General features: G+C 39.3%; 1 non-coding gene across 1 annotated transcript; it reads right to left on the minus strand.

Moving 5' to 3' along the window:
* Positions 1-6116: 6116 nt before the first annotated feature.
* Positions 6117-6223, minus strand: LOC139177800 (U6 spliceosomal RNA). Its single transcript, XR_011562269.1, has one exon. It is a non-coding gene; the product is annotated as a U6 spliceosomal RNA (small nuclear RNA).
* Between the last annotated feature and the right edge of the window lie 8784 nt (positions 6224-15007).

The raw sequence follows: 15007 nt of genomic DNA on the forward strand, positions 1-15007 counted from the left end.
CATGACCAAATGGGCTTTATCCCAGGGATGCAAAGATTCTTCAACATTTGCAAATCAATCAATGTGATACACCACATTAACAAATTGAAAAATAAAAGCGATATGATTATCTCAATAGATGCAGAGAAAGCCTTTGACAAAATTCAACATCCGTTTATGATAAAAACTCTCCAGAAAGCAGGAATAGAAGGAACATACCTCAACATAATAAAAGCTATATATGACAAGTCCACAGCAAACATTTTCCTCAATGGTGAAAAATTGAAAGCATTTCCCCTAAAGTCAGGAACAAGACAAGGGTGCCCACTTTCACCACTACTATTCAACATAGTTTTGGAAGTTTTGGCCACAGCAATCAGAACAGAAAAAGAAATAAAAGGAATCCATATTGGAAAGAAGAAGTAAAACTCTCACTGTTTGCAGATGACATGATCCTCTACATAGGAAACCCTAAAGACTCCACCAGAAAATTACTAGAGCTAATCAATGAATATAGTAAAATTGCAGGATATAAAACCAACACACAGAAACCCCTTGCATTCCTATACACTTATGAGAAAATAGAAAGAGAAATTAAGGAAACAATTCCATTCACCATTGCAATGAAAAGAATAAAATACTTAGGAATATATCTACCTAAAGAAACTAAAGACCTATATATAGAAAACTATAAACCACTGGTGAAAGAAATCAAAGAGGACACTAATAGATGGAGAAATATACCATGTTCATGGATCAGCAGAATCAATATAGTGAAAATGAGTTAGCTATTTTATTGGCATCAAATTGCTGATAGTAATCTCTTATGATCCTTTGTATTTCTGTGTTGTCTGTTGTGTTCTCTCCATTTTCACTTCTAATTTTATTGATTTGATTTTTCTCCCTTTGTTTCTTGATGAGTGTGGCTAATGGTTTGTCAATTTTATCCTCTCAAAGATTCAGCTTTTGGCTTTGTTGATTTTTGCTATGGTCTCTTTTGTTTCTTTTGCATTTATTTCTGCCCAAATTTTTAAGATTTCTTTCCTTCTACTAACACTGGGGTTCTTCATTTCTTCTTTTTTTAGTTGATTTAGATCTAGAGTTAGGTTATTTATTTGACTTTTTTCTTGTTTCTTGAGGTATGCCTGTATTGCTATGAACCTTCCCCTTAGCACTGCTTTACAGTGTCCCACAGGTTTAGGTTTGCTATTTTTCATTTTCATTTGTTTCTATGCATATTTTGATTTTTTTTTTTATTTCTTCTGTGGTTTATTGGTTATTCAGCAGAGTGTTGTTCAGCCTCCATATGTTGGAATTTTTAACAGTTTTTCTCCTGTAATTGAGATCTAATCTTACTGCATTGTGGCCAGAAAAGATGCTTGGAATGATTTCAATTCTTTTGAATTTACCAAGGCTATATTTATGGCCCAGGATGTGATCTATCCTGGAAAAGGTTTTGTGTGTGCTTGAGAAAAAGGTGAAATTCATTTTTTGGGGGGTGAAATGTCCTATAGATATCAATTAGGTCTAACTGGTCTATTGTATCATTTAAAGTTTGTGTTTCATTGTTAATTTTCTGTTTAGTTGATCTATCCATAGGTGTGAGTGGGGTATTAAAGTCTCCCACTATTGATGTGTTATTGTTAATTTCCCCTTTCATACTTGTTAGCATTTGTCTTACATATTGTGGTGCTCCTATGTTGGGTGTGTATATATTTATAATTGTTATATCTTCTTCTTGGATTGATCCTTTGATCATTATATAGTGTGCTTCTTTGTCTCTTTTCATAGCCTTTGTTTTAAAGTCTATTTTATCTGATATGAGTATTGCTACTCCTGCTTATTTTTGGTCTCTATTTGTGTGGAATATCTTTTTCCAGCCCTTCACTTTCAGTCTGTATGTGTCCCTTTTTTCTAGGTGGGTCTCTAGTAGACAACATATATAGGGGTCTTGTTTTTGTATCCATTCAGGCAGTCTTTGTCTTTTGGTTGAGGCGTTCAACCCATTTACATTTAAGATAATTATTGATAAGTATGATCCCGTTGCCATTTACTTTATTGTTTTGGGTTCAAGTTTAAACACGCTTTCTGTGTTTCCTGTCTAGAGAAGATCCTTTAGCATTTGTTGGAGAGCTGGTTTGGTGATGCTGAATTCTCTCAGCTTTTGCTTGTCTGTAAAGCTTTTGATTTCTCCTTCATATTTGAATGAGATCCTTGCTGGGTACAATAATCTGGGCTGTTGTTTATTTATTTATTTTTTTCCATCACTTTAAGTATGTCCTGCCATTCCCTCCTGGCATGAAGAGTTTCTATTGAAAGTTGCTGCCTTTAATATTTGTTCTTTGTGTTTGATCTTTGTTATTTTGATTAATATTTGTCTTGGGGTGTTTCACCTTGGGTTTATCCTGTTTGGGACTCTCTGGGTTTCTTGGACTTGGGTGATGATTTCCTTCCCCATTTTAGGGAAGTTTTCAACTATTATCTCCTCAAGTATTTTCTCATGGTCTTTCTTTTTGTCTTCTTCTTCCGGAACTCCTATGATTCGAATGTTAGAGTGTTTAACATTGTCCCAGAGGTCTCCGAGATTGTCCTCATTTCTTTTAATTTGTTTTTCTTTTTTCATCTCTGATTGATTTATTTCTACCATTCTATCCTCTACCTCACTTATCCTATCTTCTGCCTCTGTTATTCTACTGTTGTTTTCCTCCAGAGTGTTTTTGATCTCATTTATTGCATTATTCATTATATATTGACCCTTTTTTATTTCTTCTAGGTCCTTGTTAAACCTTTCTTGCATCTTCTCAATCCTTGTCTCCAGGCTATTATCTGTAGCTCTATTTTGTTTTCAAGATTTTGGATCATTTTCACTATTATTATTTGGAATTCTTTATCAGGTAGATTCTCTATCTCCTCTCTTTTATTTGGTTTGGTGGGCATTTATCCTGTTCCTTTACCTGCTGGGTATTCCTCTGCCTCTTCATCTTGGTTATATTGCTGTGTTTGGGGTGTCCTTTCTGTATTCTGGCAGTTTGTGGAGTTCTCTTTATTGTGGAGTTTCCTCACTGTGGGTTGGGTTGAACAGGTGGCTTGTCAAGGTTTCCTGGTTAGGGAAGTTTGTGCCGAAGTTCTGGTGGGTGGAACTGGATTTCTTCTCTCTGGAGTGCAATGAAGTGTCCAGTAATGAGTTATGAGATGTCAATGGGTTTGGAGTGACTTTGGGCAGCCTGTATATTGAAGCTCAGGGCTTCCTCTGTTGCTGGAGAATTTATGTGGTATGTCTTGCTTTGGAACTTGTTGGCCCTTGGGTGGTGCTTGGTTTCAGTGTAGGTATGAAGGTGTTTGATGAGCTCCTATCAATTAATGTTCCATGGAGTCAGGAGTTCTCCGGTGTTCTCAGGATTTGGAGTTAAGCCTCCTGCCTCTGGTTTTCAGTCTTATTCTTACAGTAGCCTCAAGACTTCTCCATCTATGCATTGCTGATGATAAAACATATACTTTAACAAAGTAGACTTTGTTGCTAACCAAGACTTCTTGGGATTCTGGATGGTAAACATCTGCCTGAGAAGGTGTGCCAGTTGTACACCCAGAAAATGGAGCAGCAGGGATAGGGGAGGTGATAAGTTGCAGTGACCTATCTACTAGGTCACTAGTAGATAACATCTATAGGTTAAAGATGAATAGTTCTCCACAGTGAGGGACACCCAGAGAGGTTCACAGAGTTACATGAAGAAGAGAAGAGAGAGGAGGGAGATAGAGGTGACCAGGATGAGACAAGAGGGAATCAAAAGGGGAGAGAGCAAGCTAGCCAGTAATCACTTCCTTATGTGCGCTCCACAGTCTGGACCACTCAGAGATGTTCACAGAGTTAGTTATACAGAGAAGAGAAGAGGGAGGAAGGAGACAGAGGTGTTCAGGAAGATAAATGGGGGAATCAAAAGGAGAGAGACAGATCCAGCCAGTAATCAGTTCCTTAAGTGTTCTCCATAGTCTGGAACACACAAAGAGATTCACAGAGTTGGGTAGAGAAGAGAAGGGGGAGGGAGAAGATAGAGGCGACCTGGTGGAGAAAAAGGAGAGTCCAAAGAGGGAGAGAGCAGTCAAGCCAGTAATTTCGCTCCAAAGTAAAAATGGGTACTGAAGATTGGGTTCTTAAAGATACAAAATTGATAACAAATACCAAAAAGCAAAGATTAAAAATCTAGAGTAGAGTTTGCAGTCTCAAAAATACAATATTAAAGAAAAAAAGGTCACAAAAATTATAATATATATATATATATATATATATATATATATATATATGAAGTTTGCTTTAAAAAATAGGGTCTCTCTCTCTCTCTTTTTTTTTTTTTTTTTGCAAAGTAATAGGAGATTATGAGAATGAGAATTAAAGGAGTAATAGAGGACTTAAAAAAATTTTTTTTTAAATTAAAGTATGATAATAGTAAAAATATATCTAGGACTTTCTCTGGTGTTGTGGACAGTGTGGGGTCAGTTCATTTTCAGATAGTTCTTTGATCCGGCTTATAATTCTCAAGATCTATAGACCCCTTCTTATATAGTTGGTGCTAACTATAGGGTTTTAATCTATTGCACCTGTCACTTCCAACGCGGTTCCCTGTTTTAGCTTCTTCTGTTTGCTGGTCTCTTCCGTGTCTAATTTCCACCCTGCCACAAGGGGGCGGTGGTGGATACTTTTTAGGCTCACTTGATCAGTCGTGCTGTGGGGAGGGAGGGACGCTGCCAACAAATAACACTGGCGTGTGCTCACAGTGTCTTGGCACACTGGGTTTGCCCCCGCTTATGGCGTGTGTGCTTTCCCTGTCTACACTGCTTAGACTCTAGGTTGCTCTGCAGGGAACTGTCTGAGGCCAGCCCTGGGTTGTATGCACTTCCCATGTCTAAGCTGCTTAGGTTCAGGTATTCGGGTACTCCTCAGAGGTGCAGACTTGGTTGGCCCTGCGTTTTGTGCCCTTCCAGGTCCAAGCAGCTCAGGTGACCAGGTCCTTGGTGAGCATGGTCATTGCGACTTATCACCTCCCCCATCCCTGCTGCTCCATTTTCTGGGTGTACAACTGGCACACCTTCTCAGGCAGATGTTTACCACCCAGAATCCCAAGAAGTCTTGGATAGCAACAAAGTCTACTTGCAGTTTGGTAGATGATGCCTTTCTGGGGCCGTGATTGCCCCCTTCCGGCTCTGGCTGCATTCGCCTACCTGTCTCTGGAGGGGGATGGGCCAGTCCACAGCCAGCTAGCTCTGCTCAGTCGTTTGTTCTGTGAGCGGGCCTGGAGGTGTCTTATGTTAGGGCTTTTTGCGGAGTAGCTATCCCACAGTCTGATTTGCTATCTCAAGTTAGTTCCCTCAGATTGTCCTTGGGGAATTCTGGCCCAGTCCTTACTCTAAGCAATGCAGCCCTCACTTCCCTGCCTAGCCCCTGCTTGCTAGTAGCGGATGTGGGCATCTGCACTGCTCTCCGCTGGGAGTTACTGTTGGGCATGTAATCTGTGGGTTTTAATTATTTAATTATTTTTCCTCTGGGCTATGTTCTCCTTTGTGGTTCCAAGGCTTGCCATAGACTTGCCAGTGAGAGTGTTTCCTGGTGTTTGGAAACCTCTCTTTTGTAAGACTCCCTTCCCAGGACAGATCTCCATCCCTACATCTTTTGTCTTTCTTTTTATCTTTTATATTTTTCCTACCTCCTTTTGAAAACAATGGGCTACTTTTCTGGATGCCTGATGTCCTCTGCCAGCATTCAGAAGTTGTTTTGTGGAATTTACTCAGCGTTCAAATGTTCTTTTGATGAATTTGTGGGGGATAAAATAGTCTCCCTGTCCTATTCCTCCACCGTCTTCTGTAGTTTTCTTTTTTTGTGGCATCTTTGTCTGGTTGAAATTAGGGTGATGTTGGCCTTATAGAAGGAGTTTTGAAGTTTACCTTCCTCTGGAATTTTCTGGAAAACTTTGAGTAGAATAGGTGTTAGCTCTTTGCTAAATTTTTGGTAGAATTTACCTGTGAAGCCATGTGGCCCTGGGTTTATGTTTGTCGGAAGATTTTTTTACTACCATTTCGATTTCTGTGCTTGTGATGGGTCTGTTAAGATGTTCTATTTCTTCCTGGTTCCGTTTTTTTTTTTTTTTTTTTATATGGAACGCTTGACAAATTTGCGTGTCATCCTTGCGCAGGGGCCATGCTAATCTTCTCTGTATCATTCCAATTTTAGTATATGTGCTGCCGAAGCGAGCACCCTGGTTCAGTTTTGAACCAGGAAGCTTATACTTTTCTAAGAAATTCTCCATTTTTCCAAGTTGTCCATTTTATTGGCATATAATTGCTGTTATAGTTTTCTAAGAATTTGTCCATGTCTTCCAAGTTGTCCATTTCTTCCAGGTTGTCAATTTTATTGGCATATGATTGCTCATAGTAGTCTTTTATGATCTTTTGTATTTCTGTGTTGTCTATTGTGATTTCTCATTCTCATTTCTAATTTTATTGATTTGACTCCTCTCCTTTTTTTTTTTTTTTTTTCCTTGATGAATCTGGCTAACAGTTTGACTGTTTATCTTCTCAAAGAACCAGTTTTTAGTTTTGTTGATCTTTGCTTTGTTTCCTCCTCTTTTTTTTTTTTTTTCCATTTATTTCTGCTCTGGTGTTAATGATTACTTGCCTTCTACTAACTTTGGAGTTCTTTTGTTCTTCTTTTTCTAGTTGCTGTAGGTGTAAACTTAGGTTGTTTATTTGATGTTTCTCTTGTTTCCTGAGGTAGGCTTGTATTGCTATGAAGCTCATTCTTTGCCCTGCTTTTACTGAATCCCATATGTTTGGGGTTTTTGTGTTTTCATTTCCATTTGTTTCTATCCCTTGAGGCTCAGACAGTATATTTACCATCTGCCTGCAATATGAGAGACCTGGGTTCAATCCCTGAGTTGGGCAGATCCCCTGGAGAAGGGAATGGCAACACACTTCAGTATTCTGGCCTGAAGAATTCCATGGACAGAGGAGCCTGGCAGGCCCCAGTCCTTGAGGGTCACAAAGAGTCAGACATGACTGAGAATCTTTCACTCGCTCACTCACTCACACATATTTTGATTTCCTTTTTGATTTCTTCCGTGTGTTGTTTAGCCTCCATATGCTTGAGTTTTTAATAGCTATTTTCCCCTGTAGTTGAAAACATGCTTGAATTGATGTTGATTTTTAAAAATTTACCAAGTCTATATCTGTGGCCCAGGATGTGATCTATCCTGGAGAATGTTCCATGAGCACTTGAGAAATAGGTGAAATTTATTGTTTGGGGGGTGAAATGTCCTATAGATATCAATTAGGTCTAACTGGTCCATTGTATCATTTAAAGCTGTGTTTCCTTGCTAATTTTCTGTTTGGTAGATCTGTCCATAGGTGTGAGTGAGATATTAAAGTCCCCCACTATTATTGTGTGTTAGTGTTAATTTTCCTTTTCACACCTGTTAGCATTTGCCTTATGTATTGAGGTGCTCTTATGTTGGATACATATATATTTATAATTGTTATATCTTCTTCTTGACTTGATCCTATGATCATTATGTAGTGTTCTTCTTTGTCTCTTACCATGGTCTTTATTTCAAAGTCTATTTTATCTGATATGAGTATTGCTACTCCTGCTCTCTTTTGGTCTTCATTTGCATGAAATATGTTTTTCCAGCCCCTCACTTTCAGTCTGTATGTGTCCCTAAGGTTTCAGGTGGGTCTCTTGTAGACAGCATATATAGGGGTCTTATTTTTGTATCCATTTGGCCAGTCTTTGTCTTTTGGTTGGGGCATTTAACCCATTTAAATTTAAGGCAATTATTCATAAGTATGATCCCATTACCATTTACTTTTTCATTTTTGGTTTATTTTATAAACCTTTTCTGTGTTTCCTGTCTAGAGAAAATACTTTAGCATTCGTTGAGGAGCTGGTTTGGTGGTGCTGAATTCTCTCAGCTTTTGCTTGTCTATAAAGCTTTTGATTTCTCCCTCATGTGAATGAGATCCTTGCTGGGTAGAGTAATCTTGGTTGTAGTTTTTTTCTCTTCCATCACTTTATTCATGTCCTGCCATTCCCTTCAGGACTGAAGAGTTTTTATTGAAAGATCAGCTTTTATCTTTATAGGAATCCCATTGTATTTATTTATTGCTTTTCCCTTGCTGCTCTTAATATTTTCTCTTTGTGTTTAATTTTTTTAAGTTTGATTAATATGTGCCTTGGGTTGTTTCACCTTGGATTTATCCTATTCAGGATTCTCTGTGATTCTTGCACTTAGGTGGCTATTTCTTTTCCCATTTTAGGGAAGTTTTTAACTATTACCTCTTACACTATTTTCTCATGCCTTTTCTTTTTGTCTGCTTCTTCTATGACACCTATGATTCAAATGTCAGAGTGTTCAACATTGTCCCAGAGATCTCTGAAGTTGTCCCCATTTCTTTTAATTCTTTTTATGTTTTTCCTCTCTGCTTCATTTATTTCCATCATTCTATCTTCCACCTCATTTATCCTCTCTTCTGCCTCAGTTATTCTACTGTTGGTTCCCTCCAAAGTGCTTTTAATTGGTTATTACATTGTTCATTCTCTTTATTTCTTCTATGTCCTTGTTAAACATTTCTTACATTTTCTCAATCCTTATCTCTAGTCTATTTATCTGTAACTCCATTTGTTTTCAAGATTTTAGATAATTTTTTTAAATTTTATTTTATTTTTAAACTTTACATAATTGTATTTGTTTTGCCAAATATCAAAATGAATCCATCACAGGTATACATGTGCTCCCCATCCTGAACCCTCCTCCCTCCTCCCTCCCCATACCATCCCTCTGGGTCGTCCCAGTGCACTAGCCCCAAGCATCCAGTATTGTGCATTGAACCTGGACTGGCATCTCATTTCATACATGATATTTTACATGTTTTAATGCCATTCTCCCAAATCTTCCCACCTTCTCCCTCTCCCACAGAGTCCATAAGACTGTTCCATACATCAGTGTCTCTTTTGCTGTCTCATACACTGGGTTATTGTTATCATCTTTCTAAATTCCATATATATGCGTTAGTATACTGTATTGGCGTTTTTCCTTCTGGCTTACTTCACTCTGTATAACAGGCTCCAGTTTCATCCACCTCATTAGAACTGATTCAAATGTATTCTTTTTAGTGGCTGAGTAATACTCCATTGTGTATATGTACCACAGCTTTCTTATCCATTCATCTGCTGATGGACATCTAGGAGGTACCATTTCACACCAGTCAGAATGGCTGTGATCCAAAAGTCTACAAATAATAAATGTTGGAGATGGTGTGGAGAAAAGGGAACCCTCTTACACTGTTGGTGGGAATGCAAACTAGTACAGCCACTATGGAGATCAGTGTGGAGATTCCTTAAAAAACTGGAAATAGAACTGCCTTATGATCCAGCAATCCCACTGCTGGGCATACACACTGAGGAAACCAGAAGGGAAAGAGACAAGTGTACCCCAATGTTCATCGCAGCACTGTTTATAATAGCCAGGACATGGAAGCAACCTAGATAATTTTTACTATCATTATTCTGAATTATTTTCCAGGTAGACTCCCTATTTCCTCCTCTGTTGTTTGGTTTGGAGGGTTTTTTTCATGTTTTTTAACCTGCTGAATATTTCTCTTCCTTTTCATTTTGTTTAGATTGCTGTGTTTGTGGTGTGTTTTCTGCAGGCTGGAAGTTCGGGCTTACTCTTAATTGTGGAGTCTGTTCCCTGTGGATGGAGTTGGACTAGTGAACTTGTCAAGATTTCCTGGTTGCGGGAGCTTTCATCTGTATTCTGGTGGGTGGACCTGTATCTCTTCTCTCTGAAGTGCAGTGAAGTGTCCAGTAGTGAGTTCTGGGGTGTCTATAGGTTTGGCACAGCTTTGGGCAGCCTGTCTTTTAATGTTCAAAGTTGTGTTCCTGTTTTGCTGGAGAATTAGCATGGCGTGTCTTCCACTGGAACTTATTGGCTCTTGAGTGGAGCCTGGTTTCAATGCTGGTATGGAGACTCTTGGGTGTACGCTTGTCTATTAATGTTCCCTTGAGCTAGGATTTCCCTGATCTTCTAAAGTTCTGGAGTTAAGCCTCCTGTCTCTGGCTTTTGGTACTTTCCTTACAGTAGCCTCAAGACTTCTCCATCCATATAGCACAGAATATAAAAACACTAGGTTAATTGTGAAAGAATTCTCCACAGCTAGCAGCACCCAGAGAGATTCACAGCGTTATATTTAGAAGAGAAGAGGGAGGAAAGAGATAGAGGTGACCTGGAAGAGAAAAGGGAAAGTCAAAAGGTCAGAGTAATCAAGCCAGTAACCAAATCCCTAAGTGAAAATGGATACTGAATATTAGATTCTTAAAGGCACAAAATTTATAACAAATACCAAAAAGCAAAGATTAAAAATCTATAATAGATGTTAAAATCTCAAAAATGCAATATAAAAAATACAAAACAAAATCGATCACAAAAATAAAAAAATATGTATATGGAATTGTTTTTAATAGTATTTTTGAAAGGTAGGTTATAAAAATGAAAGTTAATGGAGGAATAAAGAACTCATTAAAATTAAAAAGTAATAATAGTAAAAATATATCTGGAAATTTCTCTAGATCTGTTGTGCCCAGTGTGGGGTCAGTTCAGTGACACACAGTCCCTTATTCGTGTTACTACTTGTTCTCAAGGTCTATGGTTGCCCCTCAAATGCACAATCTCAGCATTAACTGAAGGATTTTAATCTCTTGTACCTGTCACTTCCAGAGCAGTTCCCCCATCTTTGTTTATTTTGGCTTCCTCTGTTTTCAGGTCTCTTCAGTGTCTAATTTCCACCCGGACACAATGGGGCAAATGTGGCCATTCATTTAAGATCACTCATTCAGTTGTGCTGTGGGGGAGAGACACTACAAACAAATATCACTGGCATGTGTGAGGAATGCTCACCATGCATGGGCCACACTGGGTTTACCACAGACCAAGGTGGCATGTACTTCCCAGGTCCACACTTCTCAGGCTCCAGGGTGCTCTGAAAGTACACAGTGTCATGTGGACCCTGAATTTCATGCACTCTCCAGGTCTGTGCTGCTCAGGTTCTCAGGTGCTTGGTAAGGGCGCAAACCCTGAAGGGCTGTGTGTTTTGTGCCCTTCACAGGTCCAAGCACCTCAGGCAACCAGGTGCTAGGTGAGTATTATCCCAGGTAAAGCTTGCATTTTATGATCTCCCTGGTCCCAACTGCTTGGTTTCCCAGGTGTGCCATGTGTCTCCTCTAGGGAGCTGATCTCAGGCTGTGACACTCCTGGCAATGTGAACCGTCCAGGATCCCAGAGGGACATGGTTAGCAACTGGGAACCTGCTGACAATTTAGTGGTAGATGTAGTCTCTGGGGATGAGATTGCAGCAGCCCCTTGCCTTGTGGCTCTGGCTGTTGAACACCTGCCTCTCTGCCATTGAGGAGGGAGGGTCCTATATGGCAGTGGGCTTATACTCCTTTGGTATCACTCAATCCTTTGTTCCATTTGCAGCAGAAGTTTTGTTTGTTTGTTTGGTCTTTCTGGCATCCCATGGTTTGGATTGCTATCTCACATTAGCTCCCTCAGATTGTCCTCAGGGCATTCAATCCAAGTTCTTACTCTAAGGGCCAATGACACAGCCCATGCCTCCCTGCCCAGCTCCCACTCACTGCTGGCAGACACGAGCATCTGTGACACTTCTCTGCTAGTAGTTGCAGTTAGGAACATAGTCTTTGGTGTTTTTTTCTTTCTTTCTCCCAGTTATGTTGCCCTCTGAGATTTCAAAGCTCCCCAGAGACACGCCTATGACAGGGTTTCCTACTGTGTGGGAACTTCTCCTCCTTCACAACTCCCTATTCAGGACGGGTCTCCATACCTAAATTTGTCTCTGTTTTCATATATAATATTTTGCCCTACCTCCTTTCAAAGGGATTGGGTTGCCTTTCTGGTGTCCTCTAGCAGTGCTCAGAAGTTGTTTTGTGGGTGTTGCTCAGCATTCAAATGATCTTTTGATGAATTTGTGGGGGAGAAAGTGGTCTCCCAGTCCTAATCCTCTGCCTTTTATAAAGCCAGATTGAACATCTGGAAGTTCTTAAATCACATACTATTGAAGTCTATCTTGGAGAATTCTGAGCATTACTCAGCTAACATATGAGATAAGTGCAACTGAACAGTTGTTTGAACATTCTCTGGCATTGCCTTTCTTTGGGATTGGAACAAAAACTGACCTTTTCCAGTCCTGTGGCCACTGCTGAGTTTTCCATATTTTCTGGCATATTGAGTGCAGCACTTTCACAGCATTATCTTTTAGGACTTGAAGTAGCTCAGCTGGAATTCCATCACCTCTACTAGCTTTGCTAATAGTGATGCTTCCTAAGGCCCACTTGACTTCACATTCCAAGATGTCTGGCTTTAGGTGAGTGATCACATCATCATGGTTATTTGGGTCATTAAGATCTTTTGTGTATAGTTCTTCCATGTATTCTTGTCATCTCTTCTTAATATCTTCTGCTTATATTAGGTTCATACCATTATGTCCTTTATTGTGCCCATCTTTGAAAGAAACGTTCCCTTGGTATCTCTAATTTTCTTGAAGAGATCTTTAGTCTTTCCCATTCTATTGTTTTTCTATATTTCTTTGCACTGATCACTGAGGAAGGCTTTCTTAACTCTGCTTGCTATTCTTTGGAACTCTGCATACAGATGGATTTATCTTTCCTTTTTCCTTTGTCTTTAATGTCTCTTCTTTTCTCAGCTATATGTAAGGCCTCCTCAGACAACCATTTTCCATTTTTGCATTTCTTTTTCTTGGGAGTGGTTTTTATCACCACTTCCTGTGCAATGTCATGAACTTCCATCCACAATTCTTCAGGCACTTTGTCTATCACATCTAGTTCCTTGAATATATTTGTCATTTCCACTGTATAATCATTAAGGGGTTTGATTTAGGTTGTACCTGAATGGTCTAGTGGTTTTCCCTACTTTCTTCAATTTAAGTCTGGATTTGTCAATAAGGAGTTCATGATCTGAGCCACAGTCAGATCCTAGTCTTATTTTTACTGACTGTATAAAGCTTCTCCATTTTTGACTGCAAAGAATATAATCAATCTGATTTCAGTATTGATCATCTGGTGACGTCCATGTGTACAGTCATGTCTTCTGTTATTGGAAGAGGGTGTTTGCTATAACCAGTGCATTGTCTTGGCAACACTCTGTTAGCCTTTGACCTGCTTCATTTTGTACTCCTAGCCAAATTTGCCTGTTACTCCAGATATCTATTGATCTTTGCATTCCAGTCCCCTATGATGAAGAGGACATCATTTTTTTTTTTTATGTTAGTTGTAGAAGGTCTTGTAGGTCATCACAGAATCATTCAACTTCAGCTTCTTTAGCATTAGTAGTTGGGACATAGCCCTGGATTACTGTGTTATTGAATGGTTTGCTTTGAAATGAACAGAAATAATTCTGGCGTCTTTCAGACTGCAATCTAGTGCTGCATTTTGGACTCTTGTTGACTATGAGTGCTAGTCCATTTATTCTAAGGGATTCTTAGTCACAGTAGTAGATACAATGGTCATTTGAATTAAATTCCCCTATTTCAGTCCATTTTAGATCGCTGATTCCTAAAATGTTGATGTTCACTCTTGTCATCTCCTGTTTGACCATTTCCAATTTGCCTTGATTCATGGACCTAACATTCCAGGCTCCTATGTAATATTGTTCTTTCAGCATTGGACTTTACTTCCATCACCAGTCACATTCACACGGATCACAGCTTTGTCTAGCTCAATGAAACTATGAGCCATGACATGTAGGGCCACCCAAGACAGACAGGTCATGGTGGAGAGTTCTGACAAAACATGGTCCACTGGAGAAGGGAATGGAAAACCACTTCAGTATTTTTGCTTTGAGAACCCCATGAACAGTATGAAAAGTTTCTGCATTTGCAAAGTAACAATGGTGATTACCTTGCAGATTGCTGTGTGAAATGAGATGATATTTTTAAATTGCTAAGCATTAAGATTTAACCCACAGGAAATGTGTGATCCATGGTAGATTTTATTAATATGTTTCCTTGGCTGGGTCTTGGTAGTTCTTGACTTATGGTCAATTGTGCTAACTGGTGAATGATGGGAATGTGAGTTTCTGCTTCTAGCAATCCTTCTCTTAGGCTTTCTGGAACAAAAGAACTGGGATACTTTTGTGAACTATCACAGTTCCCCAGTTTTCACGTTCCAGAGAGCCTAAAACTGCTCTGGGGTCCTGTAGGGTGAATAAGGACTCCCCTAAAGGTGTTTTCATGTTAATTGATTTTCCTCAATCAGACATTTTAGCGTGGTGCAGGTGGCTATGGACCATGCCTGAGGACTGAACTCCTGTCCAAACACCAAATGACCGTTACATTTCAAAACATATTGTGCAGTGAGTTGTGGTTGTTCTGACATCACCATGGAAACCAAACTGCTACTGACGGAAGTGGGAACAAGTCCTTAAATGGTCTTGGAAACTGCAAAAAATGTTCTTGAGAGGGGAACTGTGGATCTCCACACTAACAATTATTTTTCTCCTACATTTTGCCCAGAGTTCTCTTCTGTGTATATTTACCTCCCTCTGCTATTTGTTAAGGAGGGAATTGGGTTTCAACATTTATTTTCCTGAAGTGTTTAATTATCTTCCTCAGAAGGAGTGAAGGTGAAAATGTTAGTTGCTCAGTTGTGTCCAACTTCTGAGGTGAAAGGAATGTCCCTGTAAGCCTGTGGCTTACTGGGAAAAACCAGCTGGCCTTCACACCCGAAGAGCACAGCAGCATCACTGCCTGACCTTCCTAAGCACCATGGACTGAAAATGAAAAATGCATTTTTATTCCTTGATGACTTTATCAAGCCAACTGTCGGGGGCTTTTGGTGCTTTTTAAAATTCTTCATCTTTTTCAGTTTTTAAAGTGGTATAAATCTAGCTAATCTTTATTACTTCTATCTGGTTTGAAGGCAAAGTACTCCAATTTTCATTTTATAGTTTGG

The sequence above is a fragment of the Bos indicus genome, chromosome 19, assembly GCF_029378745.1.
Source record: "Bos indicus isolate NIAB-ARS_2022 breed Sahiwal x Tharparkar chromosome 19, NIAB-ARS_B.indTharparkar_mat_pri_1.0, whole genome shotgun sequence".
NCBI classification, from domain to species: Eukaryota; Metazoa; Chordata; class Mammalia; order Artiodactyla; family Bovidae; genus Bos; species Bos indicus.